Consider the following 6,101-nt stretch of genomic DNA (forward strand, 5'->3'; position numbering starts at 1 on the left):
AGATAACTACCAGTCAAAGTGGTTAGCAAGATAAGGATACCCTTCTCCTTCAGTTTATTACTCACTGACTGGAAACAAATTGCAGGATCACAGCGCCATCAGATGAGATTTGGATCATTTCCCGCTGGTGAATTTGTCTGACAGCGTATTTACTTTGTGTATACATCAACGGTTTCCCCTCATTGACTAATAGAAAACGATGTAAACATTAATTACACAGGGCCTGTTTGTCTGAGATTGATGCTGGCCCTGTTGACTTGTAGCAGGGCGTTCGGACTCTCAGTTCTGTTCCGCTGTTTTCTGTGATTCTGTCATCACAAATGAACTGTGATCTCAGCGGCCCAAACCGGCCACAGCCTGCAACACTTCACTCACTTGCCTGTCAAGAATCTGTGCTCTGCGGAATTAAACACGAAAAAAACTCTGCTTCTCTTTTCTTTTGAAGAAGAGAATTCAAAGACACATTAGCCCCACTTCGTAAAAATAATCTCACCTATCTTCACCAGTTTCAGCTCCCCTTGCAGCAGCAAACAAATTCTCCACATTCCTGTCAAGATGTCTCATATGTTGTATAAAACCTGTCACCGCTCTACTCATTTATCTGAACAAGCAGATAAAGTCTCCTCTCACTCATCTAAATAGCAGCGAATACCATCGCCTTCCATCATTTATCTAATACCTGCGAATGCAGTGAAAAAAAAATCCGACTTTCATCCAGTAACAACGCAAAAAAAATAGATTGACTCTGTTTCTACTGAATCTGCAAAAACATGTTGAGTTTCATAAACATGTCCTCACAAGAAAATTCAAACAAACCAGCTACCAATGTAATAATAATCCTTTGAACTGCGACATCCGTTTGACGTGAAGAAAACAGCATCGGATATGAGGTGACCCACATTAGATCTCAGCAACAGTCTATATAATGGAATAATCACCTCTTTTCCAGCCCTTAATTTTCATTGGCGATGTGGGTAGATTTCCGAATTACCCACTCACCTACATACTGAAGGGTAGTCGGGATGGACTGACAGTGACGGCCCCAGCAGTGAAGGAGTAAATAATGCGAACCTCAGTCCCTCGGTCCGGGAACACTGAAGCACAGAATGCGGAAGGGTCCGACTCCAGCTGCAAGAAGCATAGAGCTGAAGTCGATTCGGGGCGGTGAGGAGCTTTCCCCCTGGTGCGATACTGCACGGAAAGTACAGCGCTTCCAATAACATATTCATCTGCATTGGGTTCCCGCTGGAAATGCTCAGAAAGTTGATCCAATGTGCTGAAGGAATTCGTTAATTCCTTTAAGAGCGAATTTCCCACAGTTCCACTCGTCAATATTCCCATAATTTCTCAAACTTACTTCAGAGTTCAGAAAAATGCCAAGATCCACGGTGTAAAAGGAGGATGAGGCAAGGTGACCAGTATTGGAAGTAAAAGACAAAAATAAAGCAAAAGAGAAAGCATACCGTGTAATCAAAATTAGTGAGAAACAAAAATATTGGGCAGATTTTAAAAAAGCAACTGTAACAACTAACTAAAAAGTAATAAGGAGAGAAGAATAATGAGAAATTTGTAGGTAAGACGGCCGTAATATAAAAGAGGATGCTTTTGTTTTGAGATATATAAAGACTAAAAGAGAGGCAAGAGTGAATACAAGATCGCTGGACAGGTAGCATTGGCGGAAGTAAAAATGGCGGATGAACTTACAAAGTATTTTGTGTCAGTCATCATTGTGGAAATCACGAGGGATATGTTTAAATTCGTACGCATCTGTGACAGGTGTTGAAATTGCCTTGACTAAGAAAAAAGTGACTGGGAAGCTGTGAGGTCCGAAGTTGTAAAACTCACCTGAACCAGATGGACTTCACCCGATGTTTCTGCAAATGGCGGCTGAGGAGATTGTGGAAGCATTCGCAGTGAATTTTCAAGGAAAATCATCAAAAATTACTGTAATCAGATTTCTGAGCATTCGCTGTTCCACATTCATTCTGTATTGTTAACTACTTGAAACTCATCTCTTATTCAAACGAGGCGAAATGAACTTATTCTGTGTTTACTTTACTATTTCCTTGACGCCATAGATCATCCGGGTCAAACAGTTTTGTCCGTCCTATTTCGCCTTAGTATCCCTTCTGCAATTGAAAGTTCGGTAATGTACTGTTGTTGTCGTTGTCGTTACGTGCCTTGTTGTATGAGGTTGCGAAGATGGTCTTTCCAGGACCGTGATTGCTCTTGGCAATTTTTTCTAAGAAGTGGTTTGCCATTGCCATTGTGTTTATAACACGGGTGCCATTATCAATACTCGTCAGAGAGTGTATGCCTGAGTATAACCAGGACTTGTGATATTTGCCAGCTCCTCATAGAACAATCCACTATCTGTTCTCATGCCTTCAAGAGACCTGATTGTGGGTAGTGGGGGTCGAGCTAACCAGGTTCTGCGCCTTGTTCAGGGGTGAACTGCAGTCTAGCGGAGAGGAGGAGTTTTTAAGAACTCGTTTGGTAGTAACGTATTCCCTCTCGTTGGTGCTGAAACTTATTGAAATCTATTGGTTAATCGTGATTAATGTGCATAGGTTGTAACGTTGTGTAGGCTTCAAAGTTCCCTCTTTCTATTTTATTTTACAGGGGCGTGGACCAACCATTGCTCGCAACAGGAAACATTTACAGGGCCTGAAAGCTGTGCGGCACTTTCAGTGTGTCGTTTATGAATATTTAGAAGGAAATGTAAATAAATCACATATTTTCGATTTTATTTATCAATTGAAGGTAGTATAAAATACAGTACAGCAAAGGGAAGTTTTCACGTTTCGGAAGTGTTTTCAAGCTGTTCGCAATTCCATCCGCGCTGCAACAGAGGCCACGTGCGCGGGAGCATTTACGTCACAGCGCGGCCGCGCACCCGTGGAGCTCAGAGGGAACAGTGACTCCCACACCACACCACCATCACAGTGTTTGGTACATTGACATGTCAGAGACAACTTGTTGTTGGAAAACAGGGGGAATTGCAATAATTAGGCCTAGATCCCATCCGTGTTCATATTCGAGATGGGGGAGGTATTGTATAAATGGGAAATACAGACAGTGACCATTCTATTAGGCACATCTGTACACGAACCCGTTAATGATAACTGGTTAATCCAATGACAGCAACACAATGCATAAAAATATGCCGCATGTCAAGAAGTTCAGTTGTTGATCATTTCAAAGGACAGAATGTGGAAAACATGTGTTCTCAGTGACTTCAGCCGTGGAATGATTGTTGGTGCCAGCCGGGGTATTTTGAGTATCTCAGAAACTGCTCATCTACTGAGATTTTCACGCACAATTGACTCGCGTTGCACAAAACGGTGAGAAAAAAAAAACAAGAACACAATCAAAAGAATTGAAGTGAGCTGCAGTTCTGTGGGGGACAATGCCTTGTTAATGAGCAAGAGTCATAAAGGGGTGGGGGGGGGCGCTGGGAGCGGACCCAGATGAAGACACAGACACTGAAGTGCTAGGAACAGGACAGGACTAGGGACTAGAGTTAGGCGCGTGACTGGACTCAGACTAGGAGATGGGACAGGAACACAGACTTGGGCTAGGACTTTGGCTAGGTAAGCCGGACCAGGACAACAAACTGGGAACTAAGAGCCTGGGCTTGGACTCCGAGCCAGAGACTGGGCAAGGACCCAGAACCTGGGACTTGACTCAGGCTCGGAGCCCGGAACTAGCCGAGGACATGACGTGGCCACAGGACCGGACATGGCTTGGGTTCCTCGAGGCGAGGACATGACCAGGCTTGTATTTCTCGAGGCGAGGACATGACAAGGCTTGGGTTCCTCGAGGCGAAGATATGACGAGACTTGGGATCCTCGAGGCGAGGACATGGCGAGGCTTGGGTTTGGACTCCGAGCCAGAGGCTGGACAAGGACCCAGATACTGGGTCTTGACTCGGGCTCGGACATCGGGAACTAGGCGAAGACATGACGTTGTCTTGGGAGACAGAACTAGGCGAGGCTACAGGACAGAATGAGGGACTCCTGGGCAGGACGAGGGAGCTCCAATACAGGACGACGCACATGGACAGGACGAGAACACGAAGCCTTGACTTGGTATTCAGGACAGCCGAGCCTTGAACTTGGGACGACATGAGCGCAGAACACAGAGCCTAGGTCTGGAGCACAGGAACACGGAGCCTTGGACTTGAGAGACAGAAACATGGAGCACAGAGCCAGACCCCTCCTTGGGAACAGGACGTAAGGACGGGACTCATACACAAAATGCTGAACACGACGAGACGGTTCCTAATACTAGGTAGCGGCAAATGGCCGGACCTACCTAGCGAAGGCGTGGACACAGAGAGAGATTTCCAACTCAACAATAGACAGCTCCTTAGCTTGACACAGCGAGGCTCCGGTCTCGCTCCGGTTATAGAACTTGACAAGGTTGCCGGCAAGGCTCCAGACACAGGTTTCAGGCAAGGCTTCCCAAGGAAGGGGAAGGGAAGAGAACAGTCCAGTCTCAGGGTAATGGCAAAGACGGCCTGGCTTACCCAACGCAGGCAAGGACAGGAAGGGACAGATCCCACCGCAGGGTAACGGCAAAGTCGTTCTGACTTACCCCACAGAGGCGAGGACGGGATACTGACAATACAAACCAGCAACCACACACGAACCCAGGGCCACTTATATTCCCAGCCTCAATACGAGCATCAGGTGCCTGTAATTAAGCACAACTGAAACAAGGGACAGCCGGAAGATCTGGAGTCCGGAGTCCACGGACCGGACTGTGACAGCGAGATCAACGAGAATGGTCAGATTGATTCCATCTGACAGGAAGAGGGTAACTGAAGTACGCATGAGTTTAAAAGCAACATGATAACGTCTGCAGATGTTGGAAATCCAAGAAACACAAAAAAAAAGTGCTGCAGGAACTCAGCAGGCCAGGCAGCAACTGTAGAAACGAGTAAACGGTGGACCATTCGGGCCGAGACCATTAATCTAAACAAGATAGAAAGGCAGAATGTCACGGTATGAAAGTGAGAAAGGGAAGGAGTAAGGATAAGGTGGAAGTTTATCGCTGAATCCCGGAGAGGGGCAGGATGTAAAGTAAACGACTGGGAGGTTGGATAGTGAAAGAGATAAAGGGCTGGAAAAGGGGTATCTGATAGGAGAAGACAGAAGACCATGGAAGAAAAGAAAGCGGGGAAGGCCTCGATAGAGTGAATGTAGAAAAGCGAGTTCTTGTGCTGAGTATCTTAGACCAGCCTTTTAGAACGGAAGTAAAAAGGAATTTATTTAGTCAGAGTGACAAATCTTTGGAGTCCGAGGCAATGCGTGTATGTACGGCAGAAGTGGACGGATACCTGATTATTCAGGGCGTGATGGGACACGGGGAGTGGAGCTGAGAGGGAGGATGGATCAGCCATGATGAAATGGAGGATCAGAATCAGTGGTTTGTTTCTGATCTTCCGGCTTATAGTCTTGTGTCAAGTAGTGGTTCCGTCACTGACTAGCAGTCTCACGAAAAGGAGAGTTGAATGTGTAACTCTTTTCCTGCAAGTACATTGCCTCTCCAAGACCTAGCCCCATGTTGTTCTTGTCACTGGCCACACACGAAACCTGAACACCCTTCAGTCCCGGGGTGGACTACAGAAGACGGTGAGGGTTCGGCCCACGCACTCGTAGCACGCAGGCCCACCGGCGTGTGGACACGCCCTGGTGCTCGTGAGCCAAATCCCCAGCTATATGTAATTACCCCACCGGATTGTGGCAGCCCCGGAAGGACGAAGGGGACGGGTGTAAACCCAGAGAGAAAATCCGGACTGACGCCTTTAACGTGCTGGGCGTCACAGGACATCCGTCCGGCAGCTCCTGAAGCCAAGCCGGTAGAAACACAGTGCTTCGCTTTGCTCTGGACTACACCGGTGAGACCGGGGTGCGGGTAGATCTTGACGACTGGGTATCTTAAGATCTCCATACCTTCCACCCAAGCTCTGCCCTGGAGAGCTCACGCCGCTGCCGCTGTTTGCAGCGACAGAACAAGCATAGGAGGGAGCTGCTAAGATCGGCGTGGGTCGCATCGACAGCCCGGCACAACATTCACCGGCAGAAGCTGCAGCT

Source organism: Mobula hypostoma, unplaced genomic scaffold (genome assembly GCF_963921235.1).
Source record: "Mobula hypostoma unplaced genomic scaffold, sMobHyp1.1 scaffold_69, whole genome shotgun sequence".
Taxonomy (NCBI): Eukaryota; Metazoa; Chordata; class Chondrichthyes; order Myliobatiformes; family Myliobatidae; genus Mobula; species Mobula hypostoma.